This window comes from Drosophila elegans, unplaced genomic scaffold (assembly GCF_018152505.1).
Source record: "Drosophila elegans isolate 14027-0461.03 unplaced genomic scaffold, ASM1815250v1 contig_208, whole genome shotgun sequence".
Lineage (NCBI taxonomy): Eukaryota > Metazoa > Arthropoda > Insecta > Diptera > Drosophilidae > Drosophila > Drosophila elegans.
The window spans coordinates 5,555,179-5,575,397 of NW_024545578.1; the positions used below are offsets into that span (position 1 = coordinate 5,555,179).

The window sequence follows — 20,219 nt, forward strand, 5'->3', positions numbered from 1 at the left end:
ATCGTCCCTCGTCCTTCGTCAGCTGTAGCCACATTGTTGCCTACTTAAAAAGTCAATTTGTGTGACGTCCTAGTTGTCATCCTGTTGCCGTGTGGATGCCGGCTTTTCCGCCCTCGAACTCCTCTCCAAAATTTCCCCCCCATCGTTTGTCTTATCTGTGCGTTCAACCCAGAGTGACACAGTCGTTCACCTTTAAGCGTCACGTGCTATCGATTAGTCCTCTAAAAGAATTACACAAATAAGTACACACACACAAACGGACATCTGTTGGTTCGGAAATGTGTGCCAATGAAATTTCCCTCATCTAAGTAATGAAGAACACAATAAATTCTCGATTTATGTATCTCATAAGTGAACAGGATGGGCTGGCTGTAGATTAACTAAAGCATTCCACATCTGACGTTGACGTGACATCGAAATTGAATTTGTTGCATAAAACATTGCATTCAACCCGTTTGACTGCCTTCCTTCCTCGACTCTTTAATATTAAATGGCACTGCACTTTAGAACGCCATAAATAAATGCAAACATAAATATATCATAGTGTTTATTGGCACGTACTGTGAGCTTTTGCACGCTAGCAAATAAATATCAATTTTTATACATTTATCCTTATATCGATACAGTCATAAATAATGCATTAAGGGAAAAGTTCACAAAAAACAACAGGAAATTTATGTTGGCATTATGGCAAAAATGTTGATGAAATTATGACATCTCGATGGTAGCGTAAAATACATTTAACGAAAATTAAATTGTTAATCAGACAAGTGGAATATATTGTAGGCAATTACAAATTGAATGGCAATCATTTTAAGTTATTTTATTGAACGAAAACCGGAAAAAAATGTATTTAAAATTAAACCGTAGTCCATGACTATCAATTTACAGGAAATTACTTCTCAGAAGTTGGATTTAATTGAACTTTGTCTGATGATTCCCAAATTGAAATGGAACTTAATGAATGAACACATAAATTAAGCTAATTTATGCCAGAAGCAAATGGGAAGTTGACAGCCAGATATAAGGGAGCAATCAATTTATTTATGCAAGTATCTATTACCAACTCCCTGGAACACTTGGCACGGAACAGATCTTCCCGACAGATTCTATTTACGAGGGTCTGCTCTTGACAGTGTAACGATTTCCGTTCTCTGCCTACGAGACCATTAAACAAATGAACTAGAAGCAATAATCATAAAAAGCCTCCCCCACATTACATGCACTGAGAATTTATTTTTTATATCGGTATCATTTTAAAAACAAATATTTAGTTACTTTAAATGCATAAGAAAAAGCTTTATGAAGTATTTTAGTATTTTAAAATATTTTTGTTTACAGGAAATAGTTTACAACTTTAAAACATTCCTACAAAATCCAATTTATTTTATAATTTTCTTACTTTTTAATCATTTAAACCTTGAATTGATTACTTTCTTATTGTATTATTTGTATAATAATTTAACGCTCCATATTTTCAGTATTTTAAGATTTATTGATTATGCCTTTATTCAAGTGTAGTTTTATTATTATGGTTTTGTACATATTGACCGACTTCAGGGCCAGTCAGACGACCAGTTCATGTGACAAAAATCAATCAGATGGCGTGAGCAGCCGCAACCATATGGAGATTAAAGCTATATATAGACTGGGAAAAAAAATGAGAAGTACCAGAGGGTTGGAGATGGAGAAGGTTGAAGGGAGTAGCTTTATAGTTTGTATGCACAATTAAAAAAAAGTCACGTACTTGGATGCAAAAAATACACAATGACTAAAAACAGCGGGAAAGATTAAATCAAAGGCACAAAAAAAAAACAAATTGCATGGAAAACAAACAAAACAACCTTTATTGTTCTGTGCACCCTGCAAATTAGTTCTGTGTGAAACCAGCATAAAATCTCATTTTCCGACTCCCCACAAAATTTCATTAAATCTCATTTAATCTAGCCGACGCCAACCATAAAGCAAAGTTTCGAGTAGGGTATCCCTAGGGTGTTATGTGGTCAGAGCTTAATGTAGGGTATTCTCCTGGGTTTCGGTTGGTACAGATTTGCAGATATATATGTTGGCGCCACTACAACTTCTGATTCCCAGATGGGCGGCGAAGGGTTAAGGAATGTTGGGGCCTCACAACGGGGGAAAAGGAAAAAAAAAAGCGGGAAGAAACGTGTTTTGTCTAGGGGCGGATTTAGGGGCGTGACCCGCTTGTAACGCACAATTTCACGCTGTGTTTTGTTTTTGTCCGCAAACGTGAGGGTTATGAAAAGGAAAAAAAAACTCCAAATATTAAAGCTTTATAAGCCGAAAAAGAAATATTCTTTTAGAAACTAAGGAAAGGTTTGAAAAAAATATTTTCTAAATTAACGCAATAAGGAAATTCTATAGTAAAAGCAAAAAAACTAAGCAAATATATAGCTTCTTAAACGTTAAATGTATATCCAAGTAATGTGTATGTTTAATTGAATAACATTGTTTCTTCTGGATGTTTATCTATATATAATATGTTTTTCAGGATAATTATTTAATAAGTATTTTAATGTAATATTTATATATGTATATGTTATTTATATTTTAAAATAATACGTTTTTGTGTTTGTAAATTCGAACCCCCAGCGCGATTCGTCACCAAACTGGCCCTGCCATCGATGATACCCTCTGTCAGAGCATAAATGGAGGCTGTCGGATGAGAAGATGTAAGGGGAACCGGAAGAGCTGCGTGATCGGAACGCATAACACTTGCCTCCAATGATGAGCGTCTGTGTGTTCTGTGTGGTCTGGGTTTGTCAACCTCCGAGGGGCAAAAGCAAACAGCGAAAAGGCAGGACGCGACCCTGTTGAAGGGAATGGAATGGGGCGTGTTACAACATCACGAGATGAGCTCATTACTTTAATGGGTTGCCACCTCCTCAAACGCCTGCGGTCGCGGGATGCCAGGCAAACCGACAGACATCCTGTGGCTTATGCGCGTTTATTTTAATGAAATATTTGTATGTGGCTAGAAGTTAAAAGTTATGATTTTTATTGCGAAGAAGACGGAAAGAGAAAGGGATTTTGTGGAATTAGCAGGCGGCAATCCAAAGACACGTAATTAGTTCGCTAAATAAACAGAAGCGCTGTCAAAGGAGTTGGACGAATTCGCAAACAACAAGAAATAACCCAGAAATCTAATTACCGTGTGAGAAACAACAGCGGGAATGGCAAAAAAAAAGACAACAAAAAATAAGGAAGCAAGGATTACGGCAAGGAAAGTTCAGAGCCGGAGTTCATTGCGTGCCGGGACAGCAAAAAAAAATTGGGCAAGAAAACCCAGGAAAATTGGGGAAAAACCGGAAAGCAAGTTGGCAAAAAGGAGGCGTGGAAAGGGCTGAACGATGACGAAATCGAGTTGCTGAAGAAAAATGTGAATTCAACACGCCGAGAGAGGTAGTAATAAAATTCTGAACGGTCAAACATGCCATAGATGACGTTTTAAAGGCTCTCCCTTAGGAAATAAATTGGTTGTGAAATATTTAAATATATTATGGGCTAATAAAAAGAATTAAAGCATTTTACTCTAGGGGTTATTAAAGTAATCTCTGCTATAGCTAACTTTATGACAACAATATTTTTTTGCCATTTTTGTAGGCTCTACCACATTTGCATATTTTTTCGTGGCTTTCTTTACTATTAATATCTGCTAAAATATATATATATATACCCTTTGTTTTCTACGAGTACAGGAATTTAAAAAAATATTATTAATAAAAACAATGAAGAACGTTTTTGCCAGCTCCATCACAGTTGTGCCAGTAACTGAAAACACTATTGTTATCGTCCATTTTTCCTTCCTTCCTCTGAAAACGACGGAACATGTAATAGTTACAATTGTTGGTAGTACAAACAACCGTAATTTTCGTCAACAATAACACGAGTTGCCTTTTCATAGCCATGAAGAAACTTAATTGCAGGTGAAGCTGACGGCAGGGGAAATGGGAGTGACTAACTAAGGAAAGTTTCAATGTGGCGGACTCGTTGCAATATTAAAACAATATTTGTACGCGATTAGATGGCAGCAAACAACACCCACAAGGACCAAAAGTGGACAAAAGGCGAAGGACGTGGCAAATTACAGCGCTCCGGGAAATGGCGATACGGCGCCAGGACGACGCGGCGAGGTGGCAATATTTACACGCTTTTGTTGGCCCGTCCGCGACGTCAGCACTTGGCTAAAAAGACTAAAAAGCCGTCAGTGACCAGTTAAGTGGAGGCAAAGCCCAGTCAAGTCGCTGTTGCCAACGTCGACGTCGACTCTGGACTGTCGATGGCCATGACGACAGCGATAGCGGGGTGGGGCATTAACGCCCGTATCCTGAATCCTGACTCAATGCCACACGCAACTTCTAGCGAGTTTAATTCAATGTGGGGCCAGGCCAAGTAAATGAGCAAATCAAATATATAATCCAGAAATTAGCAGCCCAGTGTTTGTGGTAATAATCCATAAGCGACAGAAATATCCCCTTCCTGGGTATCCTGCTAATTATTGTAACCTTTCGTTTTATTACGATAAGAAATAAGGTTTGAATATTTGGCATTTACCGGCCACCGTATTAATATAAGGCCATTTGATCGATTAATATTCAGTTTTCTAACCGATAAGTAATCTCGTTGTATTTATATCTTTACGGCTGAGAGGATGCTAGATAAGATAAGATTATATTAATAAAAGAAGTGTTCAATGACCCAAAGCAAGTACAGTGACCTCTACAGTTAAAACAAAACACCAGCTGAATTGGCTCATAAATAATTAAACTAACATACTCATTATAAACTCGATTGGTAAAAAAAATACTCTGTATTTATAAGTATATAATTATGCTGTAATTAAATTCTATGAAAATATTTTCTACCAATTAAAACTGCTACCTGCTTAAATTTAATCTTCACTGGCATAAATATTTTATTAATACTAAAGCCTTGCCATCGATATTTTTGATAGTTTTTTATTGAAATGCTTGCTTGACTATAAATAACTGCCTTAAGATTTTTAACGTCTGGGGTGGCATTCGTAGTCGTTAAACGAACACTATTTATGGATCTACCTCGCACACAGTCTGCTGGTTAAATCTTGGAGGTGGGAGTTTCGACTAGAGTGCAGCAATTACTCAAACTTTTTCCCCAATTCGAAGTCTTGTAGCCATTGGCAGCTCATTTCTCATGTGTGGGTCCCTCGTCGCACTTCCAATTGGGTCAAGCGCGGGATTTCGACACCCAAAAATGTATATGTGAGGGAATCGAAGGGAACGGGGAAAGAGGGTAGAGCGGTATTTCAGCCCACCGGCTGATAAGCCATTAAGCCTCCACGTAGCAGTTGTAACAGAAGCGGCAGCAGATGCGGTCGCTTATCAGACAACACAAAATTTAAGCGGTCGAGAGTCGTTGTTAGTTGACCCCAAAACCCAAAAAAAAAAAAGTGAAATGTACAAATGAATATCGATAGAGTGCATTTAATGGTCGGTCGTCTGTGGAGGAGGTGGGTCTGTTTATCGCAGTCGTTGTTTCAGGTCTTTAGTGGCAGTCCCCTCCTATCGCTTTCGTTCAGAGATGGAAACACAGTGACTGGAAATGTGCAAAGTTTTCATAGCGACATACCTCTTTTTCCATGTTTAGAAAAGTTTTGAGGAAAATAATGTATAATAAGAGGAGGGGTTCCTTTTTATTTAATAAATCAATTTCTTATATTTCCAATCAATTTAATTCGACTTTTAAAGAATTAAAGCAAGTAAAGTAAGTTAGATAATTTTGTAAAATTCAGCAAGTTTCACTTTTTATTTTTAAACCATTCCATTTTACACGTTCGTTCCTAACATAACAACACATTTTTTCCCATCACTAGTCAACAACTTATGGCTTAACTTATCACACAATGAAATCAACAAGACAAATTATCGAAAATGTAATGTCGCTCCCCCAAATGCACCAAAAATTTCAGAAGCGGAACTCGGCATGTGGGCAACAATCGCGATCGAGATTCAGAGAAAGAGCCAACCTTCTCTTTCACTCTGAACGTGTTGTGTTGGCTGCATTTGCATGCATAAACACATGACGTGCTCCACATTCGAGTGACATTTGTTGCGAGGGGGCGGCGATGGGGAGCTGCAAAAGTGTTACACGCAACAACAACTGAACAAGCAACGAAAGGGTGTCCAAAAAAAGGAAAATAACTATATGCTCAAGTTTACGGACTGTGGGATACCTTGTAGTTATTGTTGGAAATTATTGATTATCAACACTCTTTAATTTCTTATTACGAATAATAATAATAATAATAATAGAAAACAATAAAGTTTAACATTTTTTTTTGAGAATGTGATTTTTAATAGATTTCAAAAATGTTTACCTTTTTGTCTTTGAAAAACTCTAAGAAACAATATTAATAAGCTTAAACTTTTTTGTTGGAAAACCTTTTGGTATAGAATATATAACCTTTACAGTAACAACCTGATTATTCGTTTTTTATTCGATGTGTCACAAAAGTTCAAAGAGCACATCATGCTCTAGCTCCTCGATACCGTGTACCAAAACTACGGGGCGAAAATAAAGAACAAAATGAGGCTGCAAAGCCTTGTTGCCTTTTATATCGCTGCCATTGCAATTTTGGCGCAGTGCAACGCAAAGTATGGGGCGAAAATGTGGAAAACTCGGAGAAGGGTGACCGAAGGAAATTGGGGCAAAAGTGCAGCAGCAGCAGCAGCAGCAGCAGCAGTAACAGAAACAGAAGCTGACCATGGGGGGATTATCATGGGAGCCGGGCTAAATGTCATTAGAGCCAGACTAATTGAATGGGCGATAATAAAAATAAAAGGGGAGAGGTTGAGAGGTTGAGAGAGAAATGCATGCCAAATAGTAAAGCCAATAGTGAAAGTCTCTATTGGGTTATAAATTTATAGGATTTTGGCCAAATATGCAATTTAAATAACCATACAAATTGCTTTGCGATTTCCATCAAATAATTCCATTTGCAGAATGCGGAGGCAAATTTTAACAGACTTTCGGTTGGAAGCGAGGCAAAAGCGGAAATTTCCCCAAACATCCGACTGAAGTATTTAATTTCCTACTCAACGATGCAGTCTGAGCTTCAGGCTGCCACTGATGTCATTTCTGTGTACGTGTGCAGACATTCTAGGGGGTGTTAAATCAGGGAAATGGGTAAGTGGGTGGTGGTGGGTATATAGACCCAGCCAGACAGTAGACATGGAGGGAAAAGTCAGGGGGTCTCAGTCAGGTAGCTGTAACATAACATAACATAACATAAATAGAAAACAGCCACAAAGGCTTGACAACGCGACAAAGTTCTGTTCCAAACCAAGCCTTCTCACAACACCCACACCCACTTCCACCGCCTTCAAACACCCAAAACAGCCCACGTTACACCCCCAGGGACATATCAGGTACATCCTGCAACACTCCAAGCAACCCCCGCAGTTACATGTGCGGCAGAAATTATGAATGAAACGCAAGATAAGCAGAAGAGCAAGCAAAACAAGAGGGAAGCAAAAAATGAAAACAAAACAAATTCTTTAACTAACTAAGAATGCCATTAAACGAACTTGAAATGCGCTGGAAAATCAACTTTAAAAATTCTTGTTCATTATTTTTTAAGAAAATATTCATAAACCCTTTTTAAGTCATTGTAGTTGGGTTTTGTATTTAAGGTAGGTGTTACATAATGTCGACACTGTGAGTTGTCCGTTAAAGAGAGTTTGTTGTCCGTTTAAGAGAGAAATGTCTGCTAAAGAGATGAAAATCCTTTCAAAAGAGTTTGTTCCTTAAATAATTTACTTAATTAATGAAATAAAAAAACTCTGTTTTTGTTGACAATACTATTCAGCTAGTTTAAGCATCTTTACTAAAAACAAACGAACCGCTGCAGTCTTTATCAAAGTTGTATTTAATGAACATATTTAATGAACAGAATTTATGCTTGAACCTCTTTCTCTCATTAGCATCAGTGGCAGCTACTATTTTTTTGTTGTCTTATAGCCTCGCCTTCCATAACTTCGGAGCCACGGCAAAGTTTGTCACAAAGTTATAATGCTCTCATTAGGCTTGAGGAATATGCCAGGACATAACCGGAGACTGGGATTCAGCCGGTTCTTAGGGGTGGACTGCGGCATTCTCTCCGGCATTCTTCCGCTCGTTTCCCCAACTTCAAATGCAGCACAACACAGCGCAGAACAACAATACAGCTCAGTTTTAAAAGATTAAAAAATGTTCTGTGGGAACCAGGAACTTCAACATCATCAGCAGCATCAACAGCAGCAGCAGCAGGACTTTGGCACAGGATGCAGTCTGGGGGCATGAAACTTTTTAGCACTTTTATTGCTGCTGCCACTACAGCAAACTGTCTGAAACAGACAACAACAACAACGGCCACACTTTGCCATCAGACGAGAGGACAGGCACAAATTGTCAGGTTGTTGACGAGTCAGTCCCTGTCTGATGTTGCTACCTCTGCCAATGTTGCTGCACTTCCAAGTTGCAGCTGCAACTGCAACTGCAGTTGCCGTCTGACTGCAGACATAAACAACAATTTAGAGGAATACAATAAACAGCAATTCTAGCGGGGAACGCAACTTGCCACTCGCCCTGGTCATAAAGCAGGTCTCTGACTCTATATCTTCACCGAAGACAGGGGGAAAAATACATCAAAGACACGTCTACCTATGCCGATCACTGAACAAAAATTCTTATAGATTGAATGTTGAAATCTTTCATACTTTATACTTTAGTCCTAAGACTTTGTAATGGTGTGTAAAGTTGTCTACCATTACCTACTTACTATCTACTCTATTGAAAATTGTCAAATTCAAATTTTTATTAACATATCGTAATCATTTACTTAAGATGTAATGAGAAAATATTTGGGGCAATGAAGAGTCTCTTTTTCAGGTGATTCAATGATCTGCAATGTTTATTTCTTTAGCTCCTACTCGTAAGATTAATCCCTAGCGCTGCACTTGAACAAAATTAAACTACTCATTCAAGTTGTGATTACCCGTTGCGCTGCCTCAAGTGGCCGGCAAGTAAAGTGTGCTTATCAACACCAGAAAATGCAGAAAATGTGGGCGTGCCCAACTGACAAGGTGGTGGGGGCGGTGCAGTGCAGTGCAAGTTTAAACAAATATTTTATAGAGCACACACGATGGCAGCCGGCAGCAGGGCAGCATCCGAAGCTTCCTCTTCAGGTGCAGCAGCTGTGGGTTAATGCCGGCATTAGTTTGTGTGTCTGGGAGCGCTTGACATAGTTTCAAGCGGGCGCTTAACGCTGAGTTATCTTAAATACAAACACACGCACCCGCAGCACAGGGGAAGACAAACACTCGTGTTCACAGCTGAAGTTGATTTATGCAACAGCTTGCCAAGGCAACTGATTTTGCACTGGAAAATTCTAGAAAATAAGAGCATCGGTTTGGAAGTTACACAATATAAATTAACTTTATTATTTATATTAAAAGGTTTTGCATAATCTTGGGTTAAACCTTAAACTACTCTTTACTAGAGCAATTTCTCATTGTCTGATGTTAAAGTTCATGTTTACATTACATTTTCCAGTCATTTACTAACTCCTATGACTTATGATCTCAACAGTGAAGCATAAAACAATTTATAAAGTTTGTGAAATAAATACACTTATGCTCCGGTTAAAGTTCATGTTGCAATATACAAAAACTATTCAAAAAAATTTGCCCAGTGCCTGAGACACACTTGCTGAGTATCATAATTTTATAAACTTAAGCCCTTTACACCTATTAAATGAAAGCGTGTGGGTGTGCTGCACATGTGTTCGTTCGTTTGTGGCACTCGAAAAACTAGCAGCGCAAAATTGCATTTCATCCCACAACTGGGCCAAAAGGAGTGAGGATACGCCACCGCCGCTCCTTTGGTCCGTTGCAAATTCATGAAATTTTCATCATCATTTCATGCTGCAGTTGCAGCTTGCACTTATGTGCAGCTATTTTATGCATGAAACCAAATAACAAACCCCCCCACCCCATTTGCTACCCATGGGCTCCGTTACTTCATTAATGGCCAAAAAGAAAAGCGAGAAGGCAACAACACAGCAAGGCGAAAAGCGATCGCAAGTAAAAACAGCCAAAGAACAAAAGTATAATCCGCATAATTTTTTGAAGGGAATGCAGTAAGGCGGGCGGGCAGGCGCTTAACCTTCTCGCCTTACCCGCTGTGGCCCATGCGTTCCCGTATAATTAGTCATGAAATCGGACACCCGAGACGTGCCGAGGGTTTGTCTAGGCGGCATTGAAGGGTTGCCCCAGTCCCCTTGGCCCCCAGAAATCGTATACCCAACCGCCCGCCAGATGCGCTTGGCTACTTGTCGCGTGTGTCATACATTCTACCTTTAAACAGTGGTGGTCACTATATTAGCATTAAATGTGCCCTTGCGAAATTATACGTTAATATCAATTAAATTTTAATTGGTTTTGATAGGATTAAATGTTGATTTGTGTTCAACATTAATTATGGGTCATATTTTATGAGAATCTGCCTTAAATTCTTGGCCTTACTGTTAATTAACAGAAGATTAACAGAAAGGTTGGCGGAGGCAATAAATTTAAACACATGTGCACCCAAAAAAAAAAATTGTGACATGATTTTTAAACTATTGGGTATTGAGAATTTCTCACTATCGAAGGCTAAAACTTAACGGTAGCTTTTTTTCTTTGGATGGCTGTTTATTTAAATTTATTTATTTGTTATCATTACTCTTGTTTTGATGAGTAACTACTACAACTAACACCCTTTTAATTCTATAGCATAATCTTGACATATGCTAAATCTTTATAAAATTTAGAAAACTAACAAATGGGCATTAAAAGATTATTTACTGGTACCAAATTTCAGATGCTATTTTATTAACTTCAATTGTTTATGCCATCTTCTACTTCGCCCAGCATGTGGCCCAGGTGTTTCGAACACGTTTCCACATTATACAACAAAAGATCCAAGGAATGCATCGATGGCAAACCAGGAGGGAACGGCGAGGAGATTGCACGTTGCCAGTACTGGCAATGCATCAATGACTTTCCATCACAAAAAGCTAAAGCTGACGGACCTTACAGCTGAATTGCGTGTGGCGCAGGCAACATGGTAATTCAATTTATCCATGGAAATCCGTCAGCGGGAATAGAGAACAGAGAAAACAAACACTCAGCAAGTTTTCTTATGAAGATTGAAACAGACAAACCAAAACTTTTGAAAAAGTTATCAAACCAGAAGAAATGTTTCTTGAATGTGTCGTTTAAAAACTCTGTTTATTCATTTCCCGTTATGCTTTTTTTATAGATTTTCAAAATTTTATGAAGAAAAAAATCTAAAGATCTATATCCGGCATATCTCTAAACTTCCAAGCAGAAAATAAAAATTTATGTTAAAGACCTTAAGGCAACTCTGTCAAATCTGTATCAATAAATTGAACATTACTAAAAAAAACTATCCTGCGAGATTCCAAATGTAAATTTCTTTAGCTGTAAACTTCAATATAAAACTTAGTGATTTATTTTTACGATTCTCTTTTGGCCTCTAACGAAATCGTTGCATCAGATTGGTCAATTAGCTGCAGATGTGTGGATATGCACAGAAATTTATTACCAGTTAGGAACATGTCAAAGATATAATAACGGATTTTATGCGGTCATAAAGAATACTATTACTTTGCTGGAAAACCTTGGTTTTAGGCCTATGGATCTTGGTTTCTTGTTTTATTTTTCGCTTAAACAACTATCAGAAAACCAGACCTAACTCAATTCAAATGATTTACGTGTGCGAGGCGGGGATTAGCGGTGCCAGGCGGTTGGGCAAGTGCCGAAAAACTCGTTTTGGACTCCACTTCAAGAACTGGAGCAAGCTACTCGAGTATCCACTGTTATTCCAGCATCTCTAGCTCTAGCTCTAGCTCCATCAGGTTTTTGATGCTCATTTTTTTGCTTTTTGAATTGAGCACACAGCTGGCAAGCAAAAAGGAAAACACTGTCGACCAAACAAAAAGAATAATTCGCTTTTTTATCTGGGCGTTAGGGGCGAAATAGGAGAAGTTAGGCAAACGAATAGAACCGATAGACAGATGATTGCAAAGATAAAGCTGCCCCGCGAATTCCCGCTGCCAAAGTGGAACAAGTTCAAAAACACCCGCGGTCATGTGACAAAAACTTGGCAGGAAAACCCCAAAAAACCAAAAAACCACCAGAAAAAAGGGAACACTTTTCCATTAGTTTTTTGTGTTCTGCTCACCTTTGATTCGGTCAAAGTTGGTTATCGCAACCTGAAATGAAAGAGAGATACGGAGTTCGTCAGTTATAATCAAAAGTACTGGTTAATATAGGTATATAGCTCATTTGTATAGATATCGGTGTATTAAAGTATATATATACATATATATCCGTGGAAGTAAACAGATTTATTGCTAGAGCTCTTCCCATGCACATTTTCACATCCGCATCGCGGCTTATTAGCTGCTGCTGTCTGACTCGCTTTTTTACTCTGACTGACTGCTTTCGGCGCAAACAGAAAAAACAAATAAAGAAGGAATAAATGTAATAATAAATCAGTGAACACTTTAATATCAACTGGGAGATACCTAGTGGAAAAACCATGCCTTTGTGAAATTTTTTAAAATATTGGGGAATTAACTATGTGTATGAATAAGTATGAATTTCATATTATTGTCTATCGGTAGTTGTTAATTTAGTACAGTTATAGTACCACTTTTCTCGAAAAACAAAGACTGACAAACGTGTCAAAATACAAAAATAAAGTCCTAAATATAAACCTTGATACGGTTAAGAAATGCCAACATTACTGACGATCTTTAAAAAAATATAGAACCCTCATAGAAAACTGTATTAAAAATCAAAAATACCTATTTTTTCCCTTTCTCTTAGCCCAATATGCCCTAAAATATGTGAAAATAATGGGAATCGAAAGAACGCGACGATGATGGCGACGCGGCGCAAATATTGATTTTCATGTTTGTATGTATAAGAGCATATTTCGTATTTATAACCCCGCAGAAACTTCATTTTTATATGCATCAGCTGAATATGCGTAAACACAAAAGACCCAAAGCAAAACAAAACAAAAGAGACCCAGACCCTGAGCTTTTTTTAGCTGGGCCGCGCTTAAAATATTTCAAACACGTTGAAACAATTGCCAAGAAAAGGCGCTAAAACAGAGCGGAGGAACAAAAAAAACACAGTATAGAATCTAGGAAATTTGTTCTGTATTTTATGATAAGAGAGGGAAGACCAACCAAAACCAGAACCAGAATGCCCAGTGGTAGGAGGTCTTGTCTTGTCTACGCCCCCTTTATTTTTTTTTTGTTTCGAGCAATCACATTTACAGGACGACCACCCCTACGAACTGGTAGGATTTCCCTTTGTCAGCCAACTCTCCTCGTTTTTTTCCTTTTCGTGACCTGCTTGCCAAAGTCAACGCAAAAACGTCTCAGGATGTGTGGATTGCGCCTCGAGGCATTTTGCTAAGGTTATTTCCACCAAGAGGGGCGCCTCCTGACCCTATAAGGCAACTCGAGCTCAGGCTCAGCTCGAGTCGTTGTTAGAGAAGCAGATGTATCACTTTCGGTTTCCGTCAGTCAGCTGCATTTCTCTCATCCACATGAAGCTATACCAGCTGTCCCTCGTTTTCTCCATGTCAGTATATCTGTTTCCCCGTTTTGAAGAGTGTACGCCCCAAATAAAAGCGTTGAAGCAGCGGCGAGGGTCATGCACACTTCTCATGTTTATTTTAGATCGGGTACTTGAAGATAGCACGAGAAACAAAATTTGAACAAACAGTAGGGAGCAAAAAAAAAAAGAACGAACGATGGAACAACACCCATTTTATTGGATTTTTTCTAGACCAATGACTTTTCACCATACCCCGAAATATCAAAGAATACAAATTACTCTACATGAAGCCAAATTAGAACAAGTTATGGCTACTATAAAAGTTGTTCATTAGCGAGATTTTAGTTATGGATAAGGTACTTAAGAATTTAAGGACATTGAAAAAAACTCTTCAAAAAAAAGTGCATAGAAATACAGAAACTAAAAAAATATAGCCATCTCTGATAGATGGACATCCTCAAAGAGATATATCAGTTACAAAGCAAACATTTTAGTTTGCATCATTTCAAAGTGAAACCGCAAATGAAATCAAAGCAAAACTCAAGTGTTGACCAGATAAGAGAGTCTCAAGAGATCTGTTACATGGCGGCAAAAAAATAGTAAAACTAAAAGCGTAGTTATTGCACTGCAAAAAAGCCAACTCTTAAAAAATGGTATTTGAAAACTTAACATAATGGAACTCCAAAAGAATTTAATCAAACGGAAGTCAACAAAAATAGATTTGCAAAGGAAATCATCTTTTGGGAATAAGCTGTTAAGAGGGTAAATATAGATATCAACTTTAAAGAAGGGTAAATATTTAACAAGTTGGTTTATCAAAAAATAATTTTCTGAGAACTCAAACAGTTTCGTCATAGAATTGACGTCAAATCAATTAATTGACGTCAAAATAGGGCGAAACCCTATTTTCTCAACTGCCAGTTAAAATTATATATTGTTAATGAATTAAAGGGTTTCAATATTATATAAGTTCCCAATTTTTTATCCTGGCCAGTCCCAACCTACAAAAGAAAATCAACCGAATCGAATACCCATAAACAACGAAAGCAACATGTTTTCGGGCCGGGTTAAAAATGCAATTTATGTGGCACGGTGGCAAAAAGCGGCAGCAACAGCAGCAGCAGCAGCAGCAGCTCTCGAACATGCAATATGGACATGTGAACAATTTTCCGGCAGCACAGCTGCCTTGTACAATCGATGCAAATGTGGGAAAATATTTTCCGATAGACCACACGAAAGAATTAGGAATTTGAAAATTATCCTCTTCGCAGCGAAAATAAATTGCAATTTACGAACAAAATATTTGAGAAATGCCAGAAATGGGAATCGAAATTGAATATAAAACATTGGGAAAGAGAAAACGAAGCATTTTAGATAGAAATGTTTGTTGTTTGTTTGTTCGTTCGAGTTGTCTGTTTGCTGAGCAAACAGCAGTAGACTATAGAGTAAATTTGAGCTTTTATTGCATCCGTTGCAGAGTGTTAATTGAGGAGGAAATTGTGAGTGGTTCTTTTGCCCTGGTCAAATCCCACTTTAGCCTGGCTCGTGACAAACCTACATATTGATTTAAAAAATCTATGTCAAATTGATTACAGCTGCATCACGTCGTAGCCCAGTATAAAATCGAGGGGCGGAAAAAAAACTGCAATAATAATCAGCAAAGTGCATTGGATTGAAGAAGCGTTTGGGGAGCGTTCTGGCCTTCCATTCATTTAATTCCAGTTCACTTGAGTTCAGTTTCAGTTTTGGCTTCTACTTCTGCTGCTGCTGCTGCTGGCTGTTGCTGATTTTTCCCCTTTTTTGCGACGAGTGCAGCCCACTTTAGACACAATTCCAACTGCAATGCACTTGAGACAAAAGCTCCGGCGCAATGCAGCAGGAAAATGGTGGGGGAAAATCCACGAGAAGAGGGGCATTGAAAATTCTACCCACCCAATTGAAAATGAGAACGAGATTTCGCTATCGGCACAATCGCAGCGTGACATTTTGTCAGTCGTTTGGACAGTCATTCAATTGAGGCTGTTGCAAAGAAATAACTCGAGTCAAGCTAAAAAGTGGAGACAAATTACTACTTCATCAGTGGAAGTGCTGAACAAAAAGTTTGTTCTAGATTCCAGTTGTTGTAATTGCCATAAAAAAATGTCTCATGATTAAGTATCTAAACTCTCTATAGACGATTATAAAAAATATATGTTTTTTGCTCGATCAAATGTTTAATGTCTATACTGAACGAAAATATATATTACTTTTAGAAGCAGTGCAAGTTTATGATTTAAAAACAGTATTTCATATTTTTTTAATTTATTTGCTTTTAACCGAAAAAAACTGCCTTAAATAAGCAATTTAGTTTCCTCAATCAATTTGGTGTGAGGAGCTGAAAATTTCAATAAATTATTTTACTTTATCAAAACTTTGCCATAGAAACTATCAAAGCAAAACAAATTTGTCATTTTTTTTTTATTTTGGCTTTTTCTATATTTTTTTCTATTACCAGCGTTTGTGTGGCGCCTTCATGCCTTTATGCCAACTAAGCTGAGCATGAAATATGCTATGAAAATTTGTAGCTGTCTCCGAAAGGAACACTCATTCCTCGGGTATTTTTTCACCAGCCCACAAAGCGCATTTGAGGAGCTCAAAACGCCTCAGAACTAAACTAAGTTCATGTCGCGCGTGTTTGCCTGATGAGGCTACAACAAAATTTATCACGTATTTGTCACAAGGAATTCACGTGTTGGATACAAATAGTCGGGCAAATGGAAACAGTGCTCAAATAAGCAGAAAACTTTATGAATGGCTGAACAGGAATAAAGGTGCAAAAATAAAAAATGCTGCACAAAACTTGTAAGCTAAAGAAAATACATTTGTCAGGGAATTTATCAAAAATAACATTGAAATAATAAAATAAATGGCTCAACTCAATTTATAAATGACTTTAAAAGTGTTAATCTAGGGGATTTTACACCTTTTGTTAATCAAATAATTCTCCTAGCCTTGCATTTTGCATAAGTTAATCTATTTAATTAGACGTAATTATTGCTATAACTGGTATCTTTTTGATACGGTTCTGTAAAGCTGTTTTTATGACCCTGTTTTGCACATTTATCTCTCTAAAGATTCCTGGCAGCAGTGACTAATTACAAAAATTGTTCCATCTCTGCAACTATTCCGCACACACAAAATTGCTAGAGTTAGTCAAAGGAACTACTTCCTGCAACCAAAGTAGCCGGCTAATGTCTCTTCTAAGCACTGGAGGAAAAATAACTAGAAAATGAAGAGTTAGAAAGCAGAAACTCAGATGTGAGTTAGGGGATGACTCTCCCCCTTAAAAGCTGGAAGTTTAACTTTTTAATTTCATTTGAAGGTTTTGAGTGAGGAATCTCTGTGTGTGTAAGCGTGTGCGAGTTTGTCTAAGACCTCACAGAAATGTGAAGTTGTCAAGTTTGCCGTGCGTTTGGGGAATTACCAGCGGGAGTTGGAAATGGGGTAAAGAATGAAGGGTTGCTGTAAGCATCTCGAGCATTTGCTTTATTCGCTGTCATTCTGGAAATGCCTTTGCATCGAATTTACTCAGCTTCCACACTTCTCTTTACTGAGTACACTTGGAAAATACACAAGTATATACATTGAAAAACCAAGAAATTCAAATTAAGAATGGCAAAAATTAGTTTGTATTGTTGAACAATTCTAAGTTTCCCAAATATAGGCATACACATCAAAATTTATAACAAAATTTATGTCACATTATCATTATCGAATTCCAGTTACTAAAATCAAATAAAAAAAATTGTTTTGACAAATTCTAACAATTAGGATAAACATTTTAATCTATTAAATTTACTACAACAAATGCTTTTTCCTAAAAATAATTGATTATCTAAGAATCACTAATTATTATTTAATTTCATATTTTGTATAATTTTTGTTATCAGTGCATGGGCTGTTCGGCAGAGGGAATTGTATCTCCCAAGACAGTTATTGCGGCTATGGCTTTGCCTGTGTCCCACTTTCGTGTTTATATTTATCTAGCTGGTGGTGGCCCGAAGCTGCTTCCTGCCGCCGACCAATATTCACATCCTGCCAGTGCTCCTGCTCCTGGGATGGCTGGCAAATTCACACCTTGTACTGCTGATTTCGAGTTCAATGCACGGAAATTTCATTTGAATATTAGCCCCAGCAGAGAGGCAGAGATTGCATTCGGAATCGATTTGCCATTTCGTTGGCCTGTCACAGGCAATAAGCAAAGTTCCCAGGCCTCTTGGTTCGTCCGAGAAAATATTTACAAAACTTTGTGCCAAAAGACCAATATAAACGCGCAACAGTCTCATTTTTCCCTATTTATTGACTATCTCAGCTCTTTCGCTTTGAAGGGATTAGCCAAGTTTTTGCCGCACACATTAAAAGCGTTCAACTTCAACTCGATTTTCTGGTTTTCTTTTTTTTTTTTACGATGGCGGTTGGAAGCCGAGAGTTGAGTTCAGTTTTATTAGTTTTTGCCACGCTTTTGTTATTTATTTGCCAGAAATTACAGAGAGAGAGAGAGAGAGAGAGAGAGCGGAGCAGCGGGACAGGGCTTTTCGCCTCATAAACTTTTATTGTCCTGATCCTTGTAATTAAAAAGTTTTTACTAAGTCGCAAAGCAGAGCGCTATTTTAGTGTCATCCTATAAGTTTGGATGAGTGGCTTGAGCCTTCGAATTGGGTCGAGTTTTAGTTGCAGCTGCACTTTCTTATACGTGACCGGCAATCATTACATGTGCCCTACTGAGCGAAAGTATTAATTGAGCCGTCGGGATTATATTTTAAAGCTATAAGTTCTTTAATGATTTATTATATGGCGAAGTATAAGTTTATTTTAATTAAGAACTTTAAATAGTATTTATTTATTGTAAACAAACATAACAAACATACATAAAACTATTTTCTTTGCATTTTTATGAAGTCTTTATTATTTTAAGTATATATTTAAGAATGGTCATTCATAAATATTGTGAGTTAAAACAATTACGATTTTATTTAAACTTTCCTACAACAATTTCCCATAATTGAAACTAAAAATCTGAATTTAAACTACTTATATCTGATATCTTAAACATTTTCTTGCCAAATTATTACAATTTTGTAACAGTTTTTTAATGCTGAACAATTGAAAACAACAAGGCTCAAAGCTTTTGCCAATGTACTAATCTTTTGACCTCGTATTTTACGTGTATAATAAAATAATCCGCTCAGTAGTTTCGAATTATTTTGTTTATGGCCTCAGAGCGTCAACATAAACGGAATAAATACCTGGGGGAAAATTTATTTCTCGGTCGGATGCATCGACAAAGGAATATTCGAATGGAGGAAAAAGTAAAAACTCAATTTATGAAGCGAATACCAAAATCTCCCCTCAGCTGCCGCAGAAGCGGAGTCAATGAAAAATGCGATTGGAATGCCAGAAATGTTTGGCTTCACCTGGTCAGCAGCCAAATTATTGTTCATCTCCAGCAGCCAGTCAGCGTGTGTTTGAGCGTTTTTTGCAGCATGGATGTGGATGTGTTTTTGTGCTCTAATTGGAGTAACAGAGCCGCAAACTTTCTGCCTCTGAATGCCGCCCATAAAAGCAGCTTTATGAAAATCGATAAAATCGAAAACTAGCCAACACACAGCAGGGCAACAGAAGCAGAAATAGGAAAAGCAACAACCACCGCAAGCTCACACAATCGAACACACGAAAAAGAAGTAACGCCGGTGATATTTGGGAAACGAAATTAGGAATACCCTTATTACCATGGATGTGATGGATTATAGGATACGGCTCCCAAACAATTGATATTATAACTTTGAATTATAACTTTTTGTAGGATATAAAATTATTTTCTTATAACACTCAATGATACAAATTTGAGTTTTTCTCAAATTTACCTGGGAATTGCATATTAACAATCTGTTTTTGCATATAATCGTCAAGTTTTAATCACCACAAGGACTTTAAGGATTCTAAATAGTTCCTAAAAAAAATGCCATGTAAAAATAGTAATACCCTCTTTCAAGGGTACAAAAACAGTCCGGTTGAGTCCGGAAATGTGTGCGACGGTACGTGGTTTTGGGAATGGGAATGGGTCGGAGCACGCGTCATCGTCGCGGCCTCTCAATGGCAAGGCAAACAGGACGTGGGAATGGTAACTGGGGGGCAGGACGAATGGCGGAAGGTGGGTGAGGGCAGCAGGAAGAAGCAGAAGGGGAAAGCCGGAACAAAGCTCGCCGAGTGCGAGAGCGAAACAACCACCGACGACAACGACGGCGAACGATGCAAAAGTTGGCGGCGGTTTATGAAATGAAACAATGTTTTGTTGCCCAGCGGATGTGCACTGATGGTAAGCGGTGAAGTGGGGAGTGGTAAGCGGTGAAGTAGGTAGTGGCTAAGTGGGGAGTGGACAACACACAGTAGCTGGATGCAGAAAGATAAAGAGAGATATATGGCAAGAGGGAGATAGAAGAGCTCAACAGGACAAACAATGCAAATGTTTGCAGCGTGCACAGATAACTAAGTTGAAAATAA

At 37.9% G+C, this 20,219-nt stretch overlaps 1 protein-coding gene across 2 annotated transcripts in view; it reads right to left on the minus strand.

Moving 5' to 3' along the window:
- LOC108146118 (tyrosine-protein kinase Src64B) overlaps positions 1–20,219 on the minus strand; it is a 36,259-nt gene that overhangs the window by 9,605 nt on the left and 6,435 nt on the right. For both annotated transcript variants that reach the window (XM_017271951.2, XM_017271949.2), the window contains one exon: positions 12,286–12,316. The gene's annotated coding sequence lies outside the window, so the exon portion shown is untranslated. The remainder of the gene's footprint in view (positions 1–12,285; positions 12,317–20,219) is intronic.